Source organism: Ailuropoda melanoleuca, unplaced genomic scaffold, assembly GCF_002007445.2.
Source record: "Ailuropoda melanoleuca isolate Jingjing unplaced genomic scaffold, ASM200744v2 unplaced-scaffold7766, whole genome shotgun sequence".
Classification (NCBI taxonomy): Eukaryota; Metazoa; Chordata; class Mammalia; order Carnivora; family Ursidae; genus Ailuropoda; species Ailuropoda melanoleuca.
Genome location: NW_023253065.1, coordinates 155955 through 175621, shown reverse-complemented (window position 1 = coordinate 175621; position 19667 = coordinate 155955).

Genomic DNA, 19667 nt, shown 5'->3' with positions numbered 1-19667 from the left:
GATGGGTATTAAGGAGGGCATGTATTGCATGGAGCACTGGGTGTTATACGCCAACAATGAATCTTGGAACACTATATCAAAAGCTAATGATATACTGTATGGTGCTTACATAACATAATAAAAAAAAAAGAAAAAGAATTATTTTGCATTGCTACCAATTATTAAAACTCACTGAGTTTTGAAATAGCTTTATGGTAGAAGGGCGAGATTGCATTTAAAGATGGCATAGCTTTTTATTGTATTATATAATAAAAAAATATTATTTAAAAAAAAGAAGCTTTTTATCTTGAAAAAAAAAACAACAAACAAAGAAGATGGCATACTTTCCAATGGAGACATCCAGTAAACATTCTGCTTATTCTAAACTTTCTTACAATTTTCTCACAGAAGAAAAGAAGAAAAAGAGGCATCTTCAGGCTCTGGTTCTCTCTTCAAAGGGGATGGCATTAGCAGCTGGATGAGATCTTACCCCTCAGCACATCTGACCTACACCTCAACCCTCCAAGCACAAAGCCAATACCCCATCATTGCAAGTACACAATTTGCTCACTCACCAGCTCTGGAAAGAAGAGAGGTTTCTGATGATAGAGTTCAGCAATGTTTCCACTACCACAGCAGAAAATGCTGAGTGTGTTCCAGTACTTCCTGGAGCTCCTGGCACAGGAACAATCCAGAGGCTTCTACTCCCTGGGAAATGCAGGCACTGAGTTCTCCTGAGTTCACTACCCTAAGCAAGGGGCTGGAGAACCTCTGTTCTGCCTGGGTAAAATGTAAGAACAACAGGAAGGATGACAGTCTCTGACTTGAGCCCCTCCCTCAGGAAGACTCAGCTGATAGTTGTAAGGCCCACATTTATAAGACATGAAAGTGAAACCATTGTTTCTCCACAAAACAAACAGTTCCAGGAAAAGAAACATGAAAGGTTTGTGACCACATTGGGCTCAGGGAGTGGGCGGGGGGGGGGGGGGGGGGGAAANTGAAGTTCCTTGGAAGAAGAACATAGGAGGATCTGCTATATCAAATACGAATTATTTCACTGCTATAGTATCTAAAACAGTTAGATGCTGGCACAGGGATAGACCAACTGACCCACAGAAAGGGACACAGAACCCTGTACAGGATTCAGGCATGTGTGGAGTTCTGTGGCATGGGAGAAGTGCATGGGATGTCAGTGGGTATAGAAGGTACCATCCAGTAAATGGAGCTGACAAACCGGTTCTCCTTATGCACAGAGGTTACTGAATCTCTGCTTAATATAAGACCTAACTCACAGATGGAAACTGTAGAAGAAAATATAGCTATTCATAGAGAAAGATGCCTTAAACAAGATGATACCATATAAAGATACCAAGCTGACAGCTGTATAAAACAGACTGACCAATGTGATACCTTTGACTACATTGAAGTGAAAGGCTTCTCTTCATGAAAACTCATGGAAAAAGAAAGTTAAAAATCTCCACAGATCTGGAGAAGATATTTGCACAAAGGTAGTCAACTGAGGATCAGTGGAAAGAACATATTTTTAAAATTCCAGAAATCATTAGGAAAATGTGAAACAATCTCACATGTAAGTGGCAAAGGACGTGAACAGAAAGTTCTCGGAAATAGAAACATGTTAGGACAAAAAAAAAAAAAAAGTAGAGAAAGTACCAGAGATTAACTAAGAATGAGACAAATATACATCTGTGCACTACAAGATGACAATGTACATTAATTCAGTCAGAAAAAATAAAAGTTGGACAAAATCAGGCATTGGTGAGAATGTGGATGGCTAGAATTTCTGAAACATGGCTGCTGGGATTGTAATTTAATATAATCACTTTGAAGAAACAATATGGCTGAATCTTATAAAATGACACATTCATGCACCTTAGGACTCAACATTTCCACTCCTAACACTATACCAAAGAGTCACTGCAAAAATGTGCAGGAGACATGTGGACATGTGCTCCTAGGAGCAGTCTTTGAAATTCTGAAAAAGGAGAGGATAGACATTGACAGAGAATGGATAAATAAGTTAAGGGACACTACGTTGAAAGGAAAGAACATAGGGATGTGGTGAGGAATTAATCTTTTAATATAATGTTGAGATTAAATATTAAGAACCTGTGGAATACCCCTTAACTAAAGCTTCAAGAAAACTAAATATATGTGTTATATAAGCATATGTAAGTGCTAACACAGCAAGTAAAAGAAAGCAGTTAGAAACACATCCTTCCTGAAATGCTTACCCAAAGGCTGTGGACAGATCTGGAGTGAATAGGAACACAGAGGTATGTATGAGTTGTTAGAGATGTCCTATTTCTTCTCCTGATTTTTCAGTATGTAGGCGATCATTACGTTACACAAGAAAGTAAACAAAAAAATTAAAATAGAGAAATACCTGAGTTCTTTCAGATTGTTGTTGTGTAAATTCCTCTGTGTGTACTTGGTCCTGAATCTCTCCTTCCTGCCATATTTTGGAGACATCAGAGAAACAATCTCTGTCTGACATATAGAGACAATCACTGCTATGATGGGAGAAAGACTGAGAAATCAGGCAGGGAGGAGGCAGGGGACAGACTGAGATTCCAGGTAGAACCAACTGCAAGGCAAAGATGGAAGCTCACACATGAATTGACAACTGCCTGTGGATGAAGATGAGCACATGCAGGCAGCCAATTACAGCTCTCAGTAGGAAGGTAGGAAATACCTCTGAGGCTCAGCTACCGTGGCAGTGATGGGGCTCTTTGTATCAGGTGACAGAAAGCTCCCAGTCAGGGGCTCCCCAGAGCGGGCTGCTCCCCAGCAGTGAGTGAGAATCATTCTGGGGCTGCTCCCCTGTTTGGTTGGCACCGGTCTGCAGTGTCCTCAGCACCCAGTGGACTGGGGCCTGATGCCCTACTGTGCACATCTCAGGGTCCAGAGTCAGACTTGCTGCTCCTTACGTCAATGTTAAGAGATCAGGTGGTATGATTTATGAGCATATTTCCTCTGTTCAGAAAAGGAAAATCAACTCTTCTCAGGAATGAATGACCTTGGGAATACCCTCTCTCCTGGTCCCACTCAGATGAGTAGAGGTCCAGTCAGTGTAATATACAATCTTCAGACTTTTGTAGAATAGAAATCTCCCCCAGCCCTGGTTCAGACACTCCTCCAACTCACTGATAGACCTGAAGCAGGGACAGGAAATGAGTTGGCGTCTTTCCTCCTCCTTCCTCCCACTGCACCCATTATAGGGACAAGCTTAAATAGGAGAACTAAATAGGTAAGAAAGGAATCACTCAGGTAGGACATTTGCAATCCAGCTGATGGCCTGGTGTGGTGAATGTCCCTCAGGGAGGGGGTCCATTGAAGGCCCATGCTGATGTCCCCATTGGGATCTCGGGGCAGGAATAATCCAGACTTTACAGGCTTCTACCTCCTCCGTGGTGTTGGGCACAGGAAGGCAAACCTGCCTTTTTCTCCTCAGATCATCCTGCCAGGAAGATCATGTGCAGCCCTCATTGTAGGCCGTGTCCCCTGTAACAGGCTCACTAAATCTTTGATCTTTGCCTTTCCTCTCCTCAACCTTTCAGCTGTCCTTTTCTCCGCCAGGGGAGGAATCAAGGATGGCAATGCCAAATTCACAATCTCATCCAGAGCAACTTGTTATGGACATTTGCAATATTGGCGGAAGCTTTGTAAAACAGACCTTCCATTTTATTTAAAACCAATTTAATTAACATATAGTGTATTATTAATTTTAGAGGTAGAATTTAGTGATTCATCAGTTGCATATAACACCCAGTGCTCATTATATCAAGTGTCCTCCTTAATTCCATCACCCAGTTACCCCATCACTCCACCCACCTCCATTGCAGCAACCCTCAGTTTGTTTCCTATATTAAGAGTCTTTTATGGTTTGTCTCACTCTCTGATTTTGTCTTATTTTATTTTTCCCTCCCTTCCCCTATGAGCCTTTGCTTTGTTTCTTAATTTCCACATATGAGTGAAATCATACATTTGTCTTTCTCTGACTACTTATTCCACTTAGCATAACACCCTCTAGCCATGCACATCATTGCAAATGGCAAGATTTCATCCTTTCTGATGGCTGAGTAATATTCCATCATATACACACTCACATATATATATATATACATCTTCTTTATTCATTTATCTGTTGATGAATATCTGGGCTCTTTCCATGTTTTGGCTATTTGGGATGTTGCTGATATAAACTGTGGGGTGCATTGCCCCTTTGAATCATTATAAAACAGACTTTCCTTATCACTCTGTGGCAGTCACACAGTGCCCTCCCTGGGACCTCACTCCTAACCACAATCACCCTGGGTTGCTTTTCCTTCTGTTCCTTCATGAGAATGAGGATAAGACAACCACTGAGAAGTTAAGCAGCTACCCAAAGTCACCCAGATTGTATTGAATATGCTGGGACTCACATCCTTACCTGGTTGAGACAGGTACATTGACACCAGGTAAGATCACAGCTGAAGTCAAGAAGAGAACCCCACCATGGATGTAGCATCTGCACTCTGATCCCCATGGATGGGAATAAGTTAGCACCTGAGCTGGGCACAACGGGCATCCCCAAGGAACAACTTTGGAGGCAGTGTCTGCACCCATCTTTGGGGCCAGGCTCACAGGTGCTGAATGTGGACTTCTCACTGGTCTGGGCACTGACATCAGAGGAAGAATCTCAGGTAGGATGTAGTGGGGCTCATCTCAGAGCACCCACCCTCTTCTGGGACTCTGTGCTGAAAGTGCTCAAATAATCCTGCATAAGCCTCAGGCAAATGTTGTAGGAGTCCTACCCTCCAGAATGAAGAAAGTGAAGCTGGTTCCTCTCCGTTTTGAGAACTGGGGTCATTTACATGAATACAAATGGCAAGTGGCCCTCTCTAACTATCTGCTGGGGCTGCAGCCCTACCACCACCTTTATCCAGAAATTACACAGTTCTGAGCAGTAAAGGCACTGGAGGAAAAAACCGTAAAAAATTTCCCTGTCCTTCTCAGCACCACTTCCTGCCTTCTCTTTAAGCTCTTCCTAGGACAACAACAACCCAACACAACTTGCTTCCTTCCTTTTGGAACATTCTGGACTGAAACCAGTTTAGGATGGTCCCAGAAGGAACTGTCTCTGCTTAAGGGGGACCCTTTCCCAGGGTGGGGTAACTTGCCAGGAGAACCACTGATATCTGCCTGCCTGATCATGGTGACCCTCTGCTTTCTGGAGCAGGTAACTGAGAGAGTTCCTCCTGTCTCTCTTGGCTAATAACCCTGCTAGTGTAAAGACATCACAGTTGGAGCCTGACGCCAGGGCAGGAGAGCTTGGAGGCTGGCTTATCCCTTTCAGAGAGTAATCACAACAAGTCCCCTCTCTGACATTCTTCAGAGACAAAACTTAGCACCCAAACTCTGGCTGCTCCAAAACCATTCAGCCCTCCAGTGTGGAGACATTGGGCCTATTATCATCTCCATGTTCATGGCAGCGGGAGTCTTCTGATGGAGACCCAGTTTGGAAAAGGACAGCAGGATTTGCCATTCATATTCTCTTAGGGTCTAAGCAGGACATAAGGCAATGGCAATTTCTGGGGTAGCCTGGAATTGGGAGTCTATCTGGAGCACCAGCTGGACCTCCTGTGGATTAGGGACTAGGGGTAGGGTTTCTGGAACAAGGTAGGCCTAACAGACTTTAGACAATTTATAACAATGCACATGTGTACCTGCATAGGAGAAGCTGTCCCCATTGCTGGACACCAACTCCATCCTTACAGATGATGTTAGTGAGGTGGACTCTTGAAATACTCTCTTCCCAGACCAGGTCCTTTTGCGCCTCATGCCTATTAATGATGTGGGTGTTTATTATAGTTCCTAGAATAAATCAGTATGTTGATATGTCTTCATACTTTCCCTATGGTGACCAAATGAGGAAAATGTGGGACTTAGTCCACACTGTATCAAACTTACAAAAGTCCTCGATGCCTTGGATTTCTAGTCTGATCCAAGGCTGATCCTTGCTTCATGGCTCACGATAATTGGGCATGGCATGAAGTATATAGGATCCTGCATGGGAAATCCACTAATGAGTGTTTTTCATTCTGCTTCTCAGTTTATGAAATCTTTTTGATGCATTATAATAAGAATTTTTAAAAAATACCCAGTGGAATAGAATACAGTATATCAAAATGGAAGGTAGATAAATTGTTGGTAAAATATTTTTCAGATGTATGCATGTGCTCCTGTTCATGTGAATTGAGTGTGTACTTGGTTATTATGTGAAATGCATCTCTTACTGATGGTCCCATTGAGAAGACGTTGAAAGATTTGCTCACAGGGTCTGGTTCTCCTTGCAAGCACAACTGACCTCTCTAGTTAAATCTGCTCCCTGGGCTCCCTCCATAAAGGCTTATGTTTCTTTACTCAGGGACCCTCAAACCCTGTTCAGAGAGGGGAGACCAGAGGTGTAACATGAATAGAATCAGCAAGCTGGGAGCGTGAGTGGGCCATTTTATCCTGGGTTGATCTCTGATGGCCTCTCCTCAACTTCTGGGTCAATGTCCTGCAGGCTCACAACAGCAACACCTGCACATGGACCACTCCTGAAAGACCATGCAGTCTCTCATGGAATCACCCTTGTCCCACCCTGGCTTGGCCGTGATACATGGGCATAGTACTGCCTTAAAAAGTCTCATGTGCAGAGTTGTCTAGCACTAGGAGCAGGGAAAATAGGAGACAGACATTTGTGGCTGGTGCTGTGTGACCTCAGTCACCCCACCAGTAGGGCCCAGCTCAGGTCCTCAGGTAGGCAGACATGTGCAAAGTCCATGGTTGGGTCAGACATGGTCACAGAAATGGTTTGGGAAAGTGTAGGTTTGTGCTAACCTGCCACACCCACCTGGACAAGAGAGGTTGTACTCTGTCCCAGCCTCAGCTTGCTTTCCAAAGGGCTGTGGAGGGGCTGGTTTCAACATTTCAGGTGACAGATTTAGGAAGCAGAGTTAATTTATCCATCAACCTTAAGTGTAGGATTTGCAATGGTATAATGTCCTTCATTCATCTAACAGAAATGTGCCTCATATCTGCTGGCACTAAGGGTACCAGGAAGAGTCTAGGAAATTATTTATTGTGAGTGCCAAGACCTGAATGTGTACTTTTATGATACCAAGCATCTAAAATGGGATGACACAATACTTCCTGGGACTCTAACTATTTGAAGAGATAGGGATTTTTTTCGAATGATTATAGACTAGAAGCCAAGGTGATATGGGTACATGTTGAGGTTGTGATGGGATTTAGACAATCCAGGAAAAAATATGCAAGGGCTCTAACCCAGTTTCTGTTTTCTGGTTGGTCTGGGCCCCACAGGACCACTTATAAGGACATCCAGCCTTCTCTATCCTATACTAGGGACAAACTTATAGGCAGGCAGAATACATAGCATGCTCAGGCACAGAAGAAAGCCCTCGCTCAACCAAGTCAGTGAACCTGGAAGTTACCCAGGAGATTGTCTCTCTGGAATCATGATGGCAGTCAAGGCATCCAGGACCCTTCATGTCCTCCACAAAGAGGAACCCAGGCTATTATTGGGAATGTTCAAGAGAAGTCTTAAAGGAGGTTGTGAATCCAAGGGCAAAGGAGGGCTACTCTTAGGTATTTCATTCCAGAATGTTCCCCCATCCTGACTTAGGCCAGGGCTCCATCTTTCTGGCTTCTAGCTAGCTTTGCCCATGTGTGCTCTGCCCGACCACCATGTTGTTCACCCCTCACAAAGCTCAGGACACCTCCACTTCCAGGAGGAGGCACCATCCTCACTGACCTATTACACCTCAAGTTTGTCACAGGGACCCCTGGTGGAGGACCCTGAAGAATTCGTGGGCACATCCCTCAGGGTATTCTAGTCCTCACACAGATGGGATGGTGATCACACCATATTCCATGAGCTTTCCTTCCTCTGAACTCCCAGCATCTCCTGATCATTTCATTAGACATCTCTATCCTCCAGTGGGGTTCAAGTTCACTGCAACATTTGCACATCCCACATTGTGGGATTTCCCCTCAGACCTGGAAATCAGTGAGTTTTCTGTGATGTGGCTTGAGGATGGGAGATGAGAGAGGACTGGGAAATTCTCTTCCCAAATTAGGAAGGGTGCATCCAGGGAGAGGTAAATGGTAACTGATAGCAATAAGTGAACCCATGATCCCAAAAGAAACATCTAAGCATCCAGAAATCCCTCAGCCCCTGGGGCTGAAGATTCAGCATTAACTAGGATCATCCTCCCTTCCTGTTCAGACAGAAATAGATAACCACACTGTGGGTTTAAATCTTGGATTCCCTATCATTGCTTTGTAATTCAAGGCTGTTTCCTACCTGTGAGACACTGTTTCTTCTCTCATAACCAGTAATAATAACATTTATCTAGTACAGCTTGGGGAAGATTAATCAAGAAAAGGCATGAAGAAGATCCAGCCCAGACAGACTCACAGATCAGAATCTTCATACACTGTAGTAAGAGTTGGAGGGAGTAAGAAGAAACAGAGGAAGGTCTTCCTCAGAGATCCTAATAAGACCAAAGAGAATTCACCAGAGGTTACCAGGAGGCCTGCTCAGAGCTTCACCTGGGTCATACCACGAAACCCTCACTGGAGTCCTATGGGGTCAGTAGCATGGCTTCCCAGATGCACAGGATAGAAAACTGGGGCTCAGTTTTCAATGTGAAAATGTTCACATTGCCCTGGGGCTGAGTTGTCCACAAACTCAGTTGGGAAATTTGGCAGTTTCCTCATGATGAAGGTGAGTCCAAGCCTCATGCTGGATGAAAGTGCCAAGAGAAGTCTTGGGGGGCAGTGATGCAAGCAGCATCCAGCTGTGGAGAGGGCAGAGGTTAGTGGAGGAGGAGAGCAAGAAGCTGTACCACTGGACTGTGATCCTTCTGAGGCAGAAACCTGAGCAGTTGGATGTGAGGACTCATCTCCAGCAGCATCAAGGGTCCCCAAAGATGACTATGGAAGAGAAACTCTTATGGACCAGAAGGCCTCATGAGGGTGACTGGGTAACTCTTCAGCATGGAGGTAGTCTTGAATAATGTTTAAAATTTGCATTTGTGCACATAGAAATAGTAGATGTCCTAAGGGAAATTACCACAGCAAACATTCATAACTTGTGGGACTGTGAAAGCCCCGCCAGCCAGTACTGTGTGTGTAGCCCCCAGGAGGAGAGTCCACTAGGTAATCTCAACCAATTCTCTTTCCCAATCCTGCCTTATAAAATGCTTGCAATCCTACCTCAGGACTCAGCTTACAAGAGAAAGTTCATGGGAGAACTTAAATACTTATAATAATAATCCCAACAGTGACAAAGATAAACAATCATGTACAAACATAAGTGCTGACTTAAAAAATCAGTAGGATATTATTTGGGAAGCTTGTGTAACTTAAATGTGGAGGTGGATGAGGGACAGTGTTTTCTTAGGTATGCAGTTATTGGTAAAAGATATGGAAAATTGGGGAAATTGTGCTTTTCACTGTTGTTAAAAATTATTAAATTGTTCTTGAGTCTGAAGGCATATGCAGTGAGGATGTGTGGGTACTCAGCATTAAAAGGATGTGGAGAGCTATCACAGGTTTCCTTCTGCCCTGCAGACATTCCCAGTGGGACATCCTGCTCACCCAGTCTGGACAAAGGAGTACCTGTCTGGCTCCTGACACAAATACCCTAATGATATTCTTCTGCTCAAATCTGCTCTGTCTATAGCCTGCTTAGGAGCTGACTACTAGCAGCACAGCTGCAGAACATTCCTCAATGGTCTCCTCTGAGCCCTTAAAATGTGCACAGCTCCTGAATAAGCACCTCTACTGCTCCTCTTTTCAACAACTTTATTATGATATAATTTACACATTCTACAATTCATCACTTTAGTAGTTTTTAATATATTCACAAAGTTGTACACCTACTGTAATCAAATTTAGAATATTTTCATTATCCAAAAGATACCTTGCACTTCTTGACTGCTATCTATCTTTTTCTTCATACCATTTGCCCTATATATCTAGGAAATCCCAATATATTTTCAATGTCCATGGATTTGCATTTTCTGGACATTCTTATATGGATAGAATCATATAATACATGATCCAATGTGCTGTCTACTTTCACTGAGCATAATGTTTTGGGATTCATCCATGTTGTGGCAGGTATCAGTACTTCATTTCTTTTTCTAGTCCAATACTGATATCTTGTATGGATAGACCACTTTTGTTTATCCATTGAATAGGACAACCATGTTAATTCCACCTGATAGCTATTATATATAATGCCACTATAAACATTTGCATGCAGGTTTTATGTAGACCTATGCTGTCCCTGCTTATGGGTATATGCCTCCCAATGGAAATCTAGGGTCATTTGGTGACTTTGTTTAAATCATTTTATAGTTTTATTGAAAAATAATTGACAGTATCAAACCAGAAAAGACCCTGACTCACCAAAGGAAACTTGAAAAAGAAAACCAAAACTGGTGACACCACAATTCCAGACTTCAAGCTCTATTACAAAGCTGTAATCATCAAGACAGGATGCTACTGGCAAAGAACAAAAACAAAAACAAAAAAACACAGACACATAGATCAATGGAACAAAATAGAGAACCCAGAAATTAACCCTCAACTCGATGGTCAACTAATCTTCAAAAAGGCAGGAAAGAGTATCCAAAAAAAAAAGACAGTCTCTTCAACAAATGGTGTTGGGAAAATTGGACAGCCACAAGCAGAAGATTGAAACTGGACCATTTTCTTACACCATACACAAAGATAAACTCAAAATGGATAAAAGATCAAAATGTGAGGCAGGAATCCATTAAAATGCTAGAAGAGAAAACAGGCAGCCACCACTTTGACCTAGGCCACAGCAACTTCTTGCTAAACAGGTCTCCAAAGGCAAGGGTAACAAAAGCAAAAATGAACCATTGGGACTTCATCAAGATAAAAAGCTTCCGCACAGCAAAGGAAACAATCAACAAAACCAAAAGACAACCTAGAGAATAGGAGAAGATTTTTGCAAATGTTTTATCAGTTAAAAGGTTAGTATCCAAAATTTATAAAGAACATATCAAACTCGACACCCAAAGAACAAACAATCCAGTCAAGAAATGGGCAGAAGACATGCACAGATATTTCTCCAAAGACCTGCAAATGGCCGACAGACACATGAAAAAATGCTCAACATCACTTGGCATCAGGGAAATACAAATGAAAACCACAATGAGATACCACCTCTCACCAGTCAGAATGGCTAACATTAACAAGTCAGGAAACAACGAATATTGGTGAAGATGTGGGGAAATAGGAATGAACTCTTTTAAACTGATGGTGGGAATGCAAGCTGGTAGAGCCACCATGGAAAACACTATGGAGTTTTCTCAAGAAGTTAAAAATAGAGCTATCCTACAACCCAGCAATAACACTGCTAGGTATATACAACAAAGATACAAGTGTTAGTGATCTGAGGGGCACCTGGACCCTGATGATTATAGCAGCAATATCCACAATAGCCAAAGAATGGAAAGAGCCAGATGAATGGATAAAGAAGATGTGATATATAAATACAATGGAATATTATGCAGCCATCAAAAATAATGAAACTTTGCCATTTACAACAATGTGGATGGAACTATAGGGCATTATGCTAAACAAAATAAGTCAATCAGAGAAAACAAATTATCATATGATTCCACACATATGTTGAATTTAAGAAGCAAAACAGAGGACCATAAAGGAAGGGAGGGAAAAATAAAACAAGATGAAACAAGAGCCAAAAGATAAGAGACTCTTAAACATAGGAAAGAAACTCAGGGTTGCAGGAGGGGGGAGGAGTGGAGGAATAAGGTAATAGGGTGATGGGCATTAAGGAGGGCATGTGATGTAATGAGCACTGGGTGTTACATGATGAATCACTGAACTATATCTCTGAAATTAATATACACTATATGTTAATGAACTGAATTTAAATTAAAAAATAAGGAGGGAGTCCCACAAGCTCATTTTTTTCTTTTGTTTCTCTTGCCTTTGGAGATGTGTCATGAAAAGAGTTGTTGTAGCTGATGTCATAGAGTTTGCTGCCTATGTTCTCCTCTAGGATTTTGATGGATTCCTGTCTCACATCGAGGTCTTTCATCCATTTGGAGTTTATCTTTGTGTATGGTGTGAGAGAGTGGTCAAGTTTCATTCTTTTGCAGATAGCTGTCCAATTTTCCCAGCACCATTTATTGAAGAGACTGTCTTTTTTCCACTGGATGCGTTTTCCTGCTTTGTCAAAGATGAGTTGCCCAAAGAGCCGAGGGTCCATTTCTGGGTTCTCTACTCTGTTCCATTGGTCTATGTCTCTGTTTTTGTGCCAGTACCATGCTGTCTTTGTGATCACAGCTTTGTGGTATAGCTTGAAATCTGGCAACGTAATGCCCCCAGCTTTATTTTTCCTTTTCAACAGTTCCTTGGCGATTCGGGGCCTTTTCTGGTTCCACACAAATTTAAGGGGTGTTCGATCCAGTTCTTTGAAAACTGCCATTGGTATTTTGATCAGGATGGCATTGAAAGTGTAGATTGCTCTGGGTAGCATGGACATTTTAACTATGTTAATTCTTCCGATCCATGAACATGGAATATTTTTCCATCTTTTTGTGTCTTCTCAATGTCTTTCAAGAGTGATTTGTAGTTTCTAGAATATAGATCCTTTACGTCTCTGGTTAAGTTAATTCCGTGATAACGTATGATTTTTGGTGCTATTGTAAATGGAATGGACTCCACAATTTCTCTTTCTTCAGTCTCATTGTTCATGTATAGAAATGCAACTGATTTCTGAGCACTGATTTTGTATCCTGCCACATTACTGAATTGCTCTATAAGTTCTAGTAGTTTGGGGTGGATTCTTTTGGGTTTTCCTTATAGAGTATCATGTCATCTGCAAAGAGAGACAGTTTGACTTCCTCTTTGCTGATTTGGGTACCTTTTATCCCTTTTTGCTGTCTGATTGCTGTTGCAAGGTCTCAGTACACAAGAAACAAATAAATCAAAAAATGGGCAGAAGATACGAATATTTTTTCCAATGAAGACGTACAAATGGCTATCAGACACATGAAAAAATGTTCAAAATCATTAGCCATCAGGGAAATTCAAATCAAAACCACATTGGGATACTACCTTACGCCAGTCAGAATGGCAAAAATTGACAAGGCAGGAAACAACAAATGTTGGGGAGGATGTGGTGAAAGGAGATCCCTCCTACACTGTTGGTGGGAATGCAAGTTTGTACAGCCACTCTGGAAAACAGTGAGGAGGTCCCTTAAAAAGTTAAAAATTGAGCTGCCCTATGACCCAGCAATTGCACTACTGGGTATTTACCCTAAACATACATTCATAGTGAAGAGAAGGGCCACATGCACCCCAATGTTCATAGCAGCATTGTTCACAATAGCTAAATCGTGGAAGGAGCCAAGATGCCCTTCAACAGATGACTGGTTTAAGAAGATATGGTCCATATATACAAAGGAATATTACTCAGCAATAAGAAAGAACGATTTCTCAACATTTGCTGCAACATGGACAGGACTGGAGGAGATAATGCTAAGCGAAATAAGTCAAGCAGAGAAAGACAATTATATGGTTTCATTCATTGATGGAGGATAAGAAGTAGGAAGATCAGTAGGAGAAGAAAGGGAAGAAGAAAGGGGAGGTAAAGGGAAGGGAGAATGAACCATGAGAGACTATGGGCTCTGGGAAACAAACTGATGGCTTCAGAGGGGAGGGCGGTGAGGGAATGGGATAAGCTGGTGATGGGTATTAAAGGAGGGCACGTATTGCATGGTGCACTGGGTGTTATATGCAAGTAATGAATCATGGAACTTTACATCAAAAACTAGGGAAGTACTGTATGGTGACTAACATAATATAATAAAAAAGTATTATTAAAAAAATAGAAAAATAAAACATTCTGTTTTTCTTAAAAAAAAAAAGAAGGAGGGAGGCAAAATGGTGCAAGTGTAGGAAACCTCACTTCATCTGGTCCCTTGAAGTTAGCTGGATATCTATCAAAACTCTCTGAACATCCACGAAATCAGTATGAGATGTAAGAAAATATATTTGTAATTCTACAATGTGATTTGATTTGAATTTCCCTAATGGCTAATGATGTTGAACATTTTTTCATGTGTCTGTTAGCTATTCTTATGCCATCCTTGGAGAAGTGTTGTTCATGTCTTCTGCCCGTTTCTTGACTGGATTATTTGTTTTTTGGGTGTTGAGTCTGAGAATTTCTTTATAGATCTTGGATACCAACCCTTTATCTGTAATGTCATTTGCAAATATCTTCTCTCATTCCATAGGTTGCCTCTTATTTTTGTTGACTGTTTCCTTCGCTGTACAAAAGCCTTTTACATTGATGAAGTTCAAGTTCATTTTTGCTTTTACTTCCCCTTGCCTTTGGGGATGTGTCTTGATTGAAGTCTGTGGCCAAAGTCTAAGAGGTTAGTGTATGTTGTTAGAGAATGGTCCACTTTCATTCTTCTGTATGTAGCTGTCCAGTTTTCCAAGCACTACTTTTGAAGACACTGTCCTTTTCTCAATGGATATTTTTTCCTGCTTTGTCAAAGATTTGTTGACCAGAGTTGAGGGTCCATTTCTTGGGTCTCTATTCTGTTCCATTGTTCTATGTGTCTGTTTTTGTGCCAATACCACACTGTCTTGATGGTTACAGCTTTGTAATATAGCTTGAAGTCAGGCATTGTGATGCCACCAGCTTTGTTTTTCTTTTTCAACATTCCCTTGGCCATTCGGGGTCTTTTCTGGTTCCAAACAAATGAAATCCTTGAAAAATGGATCTCCTTGAAAAATACCAATGGTATTTTAATAGGGATGGCATTGAAAGTGTAGATTGCTCTGTGCAGGATAGACATTTTAACAATGTTTATTCTTCCGATCCATGAGCATGGAATGTTTTTCCATCTTTTTGTGTCTTCCTCAATTTCTTTCATAGGTGTTCTGAATTTTTAGAATATAGATCCTTTTCCTCTTTGGTTAGGTTTATTCCAAGATATCTTATGGTTTATGGTGCTATTGTAAATGGAATTGATGCCTAAATTTCTCTTTCGACAGTTACATTGTTAATGTACAGAAATGCAACTTATTTCTGTGCACTAATTTTGTGTCCTGCCACATTGCTGAACCATGTCATCTGGGAAGAGAGTTTGACATCTTTTTTGCCAATTTGGATGCCTTTTATTATATTTTTGTTGTCTGATTGCTGATGCTAGGATTTCTAGCACTGTATTGAACAATAATGGTGACAGCGGGCATCCCTGTGTGTTCCTGACCCTAAGGGAAAAGCTGAGAGCATTTCCCCATTGAGAATGATATTCACTGTGGGCTTTTTGTAGATGGCTTTTATGATATCAAGGAATGTTCCCTCTATCCCTACATGCTGAAGAAGTTTTTTTTTCTTTTTATATTATGATATGTTTGTCACCATACAGTACATCATTAGCTTTTGATGTAGTGTTCCATGACTCATTGCATATAACACCCAGTGCTCAATGCAATCTGTGCCTTCCTTAATACCCATCACCGGGCTAGCCCATACTCCCCACACCCCTCCCCTCTGAAACCCTCAGTTTTTTTTCCCCGGAGTCCATAGTCTCTCATGATTCATCGCCCTGTTTTCCAACCCTTCATTTTCCCCTTCCTTCTCCTAATGTTCTCACTGCTATTCCGTATGTTCCACAAATAAGTGAAACCATATGATAATTGTCTTTTTTGCTCGACTTATTTCATTTAGCATAATCTCCTCCAGTTCCATCTTAGCTGATGCAAATGGTACGTAATCATTCTTTCTGATGGCTGAGTAATATTCCATTGTATATATGGACCATATCTTCTTTATCCATTGATCTGTTAAAGGGCATCTCAGCTCCTTCCACAGTTTGGCTATTGTGGACATTGCTGCTATGAACAATGGGGTGCATATGGCCCTTCTATTCACTACATCTGTATCTTTGGGGTAATACCCAGTAGTGCAATTGCTGGGTCATAGGGTAGTTCTATTTTTAACTTTTTGAGGAACCTCTACACTGTTTTCCAAAGTGGCTGTACCAACTTGCATTCCCACCAAGAGTGTAAGAGGGGTGCCCTTTCTCCACATCCTCTCCGACATTTGTTGTTTCTTGCCTTGTCAATTTTTGCCATTCTAACTGGCGTAAGGTGGTATCTCAATGTGGTTTTGATTTGAATTTCCTTGATGGCTAATGATGTCGAACATTTTTGTATGTGTCCGTTAGCTATTCCTATGTCTTCATTGGAAAAGTGTCTATTCATATCTTCTGTCTATTTTTTTATTTGATTATTTGTTTCTTGGATGTTGAGTTTGAGAAGTTCTTTATAGATCTTGGATACCAGCTCTTTATCTGTAATGTCACTTGCAAATATCTTCTCCCATTCCATGGGCTGTTTCTTTGTTTTGTTGACTATTTCCTTGGCAGTGCTGAAGCTTTTTATCTTGATGAAGTCCCATAAGTTCCTTTTTTGCTTTTGTTTCCCTTGCCTTTGGAGATGTGTCATGAAAGAAGTTGCTGTGGCCAACATCAAAGAGGTTAGTGCCCCTGTTCTCCTCTATAATTTTGATGGACTCTTGTCTAACATCGAGGTCTTTCATCCATTTAGAGTTTATTTTGTGTATAGTGTAAGAGAATGGTCGAGTTTCATTCTTCTGTATATAGCTGCCCAATTTTCCCAGCATCATTTATTGAAGAGACTGTCTTTTTTCCATTGGTTGTTTTTTCCTGCTCTGTCAAAGATAGTTGACCATAGAGTAGAGGGTCAATTCTGGAGTTTCTATTCTGTTGCACTGATCTATGTGTCTGTTTTTGTGCCAGTACCATGCTGTCTTGGTGATCACAGCTTTGTAATATAGCTTGAAATCAGGCAACATAATGCCCCCAGCTTTGTTTTTCTTTTTCAACATTACCTCGGTGGTTTGGGGTCTTTTCTGTTTCCAAGTGAATTTTAGGATTGTTTGTTCTAGCACTTTGAAAAGTGCACTTGGTATTTTGATCAGAATGGCATTGAAAGTATAGATTGCTCTGGGCAGCATAGACTTTTTGACAATGTTTATTCTTCTCATCCATGAGCATAGAATGTTTTTCCATCTCTTTGTTTCTTCCTCCATTTCTTTAATCAGTGTTCTGTAGTTTCTAGTGTATAGAACATTTACCTCTTCGTTTAGGATTACTCCTAGGTACCTTATGGTTTTTGATGCTTTTGTAAATGAAATCGTCCCTAAATTTCTCTTTGTACAGTTATATTGTTAATATATAGAAATGCAACATATTTCTGTGCACTGATTTTGTGTCCTGGCACATTGCTGAATTGCTGTATAAGTTCTAGCAATTTGGGGGTGGTGTGTTTTGGGGTTTCCATATAAAGAACCATATCATCTGTGAAGGGAGAGAGTTTGACTTCGTCTTTGCCAATCTGGATGTCTTTTATTTCTTTTTGTTGTCTGATTGCTGTTGCTAGGACTTCTCGTACTATGTTGAACAATAATGGTGAGAGTGGGCATTCAGGTCATGTTCCTGACCTTAAGAGAAAAGATTTCAGTTTTTCCCCATTGAGAATGATATTCACTCTGGGCTTTTCATAGATGGCTTTTATGATATTGAGGCATGTTCCCTCTATCCCTACACTCTGAAGAGTTTTAATCAGGAAAGGATGCTGTATTTTGTCAAATGCTTTCTTGCATCAATTGAGAGGATCACATCGTTCTTTTCCTTTCTTTTTTTAATGTGCTCTATCAGGATGATTGATTTGTAAATGTTGAACCACTCTTGCATCCCAGGAATAAACCCCAGTGGGTTGTGGTGAATAATCCTTTTATGAACTATTGGATCCTATTGGCTAAGATTTGGTGATCCATATTCATCAGAGATATTGGTTTGTAATTCTCCTTTTTTGATGTGGTCTTTGTCTCGTTTTGGGATCAGGGTAATGCTGGCCTCATAGAACAAGTTTGGAAGTTGTCTTTCTCTTTCTATTTTTTGAAACAGCTTCAGTAGAATGGCTGTTATATCTTTTTTATACATTTGGTAGAATTCCCCAGGGAAGCCATCTGGGCCTGGACTCTGATTTTGGAGGAGGTTTTTGATTACTGTTTCAATTTCCTTCTTGGTTATTGCTCTGTTCAGATTGTCTATTTCTTCCTGTTTCAACTTTGGTAGCTTATAAGTTTCCAGGTGTGCATCCATGTCTTCCAGATTGCTTAATTTGCTGGCATACAGTTTCTGTTAATAATTTCTTTTCTTTTTAGGATTTAATTTATTCATTTGACAGAGAGAGAGGGAACACAAGCAGGGGCAGGGGGAATGGGAGAAACAGGCTCCCCGCTGAGCAGGGAGCCTGATGTGGGGCTCAATCCCAGGATGCTGGGATCATGAACCGGGCCTAAGGCAGATGCTTAATGGACTGAGCCACCCAGGGACGCCAGTAATTTCTAATAATTGTTTCTATTTTCTTGGTGTTAGCCAGAATCTCACCGCTTTCATTCATGAATTTATTGATTTGGGTCCTTTCCCTTTTCTTTGGAAATGTCTGGCCAGAGTCTTATTAATCCTATTAATTCTTTCAAAGAAACTGCTTCTAGTTTCATTTACCTGTTCTACTGTTTTTCTGGTTTCTATTTCATTGATTTCTTTTTTTTCTTTTATTTATTTATTTCTTTTATTATGTTATATTAGTCACCATACAATACATCATCGGTTTTTGATGTAGTGTTCCATGATTCACTGTTTTCTGATCTAATCTTCATTATTTCTCTTCTCCTGCTTGCTTTAGGTTTTATTTGCTGTTCTTTCTCCAGGTCCTTTAGTGTAAGGTTAACTTATGCATCTGGGATTTTTCTAATTTTTTGAGAAAGGCTTGGATGGCTATGTATTTCCTTCTTAGGACTGCCTTTTCAGTGTCCCATAGGTTAACCAATGTTTTTTCATTCTCATTAGTTTCCATGAATTGTTTAAGTTTGTCTTTAATTTCCTGGTTGACCCAATCATTCTTTAGCAGGATGCTCCTTAACTTCCAAGTGTTTGAGTTCCTTCCAAATTTCTTCTTGTGATTGAGTTCCAGTTTCAAAGCACTGTGGTCTGAAAATATGCAGGGAATAATCTCAGTGCTTTGGTATCAGTTGAGACCTGATTTGCGACCCAGTATGTGGTCTATTTTGGAGACAGTTCTATGCACACTCGAGAAGAATGAGTATTCTGTGTTTTAGGATGGAATATTCAGTATATATCTATGAAGTCCATCTGGTCCAATGTGTTATTCAAAGCTCTTGGCTCTTTGTTGATCTTCTGCTTAGATGATCTGTCCATTGCTGTGAGTGAAGGGTTGAGTTCTCCTACTATTAATGTATTATTATCAATATTTTTCTTTAATTTGATTATTAATTAGTTTATATAATTGGCTCCTCCCATGTTGGAGGTATAGATATTTACAATTGTTTGATCTTCTTGTTGGATAGACCCTTTGAGGATGATATAGTGTCCTTCTGTGTCTCTTACTACAGTCTTTGGTTTAAAATCTAGTTTGTCTGATATAAGGACTCCTACCCCAGCTTTCTTTTGAGCTCCATTAGCATGGCATATGGGTCTCCATTC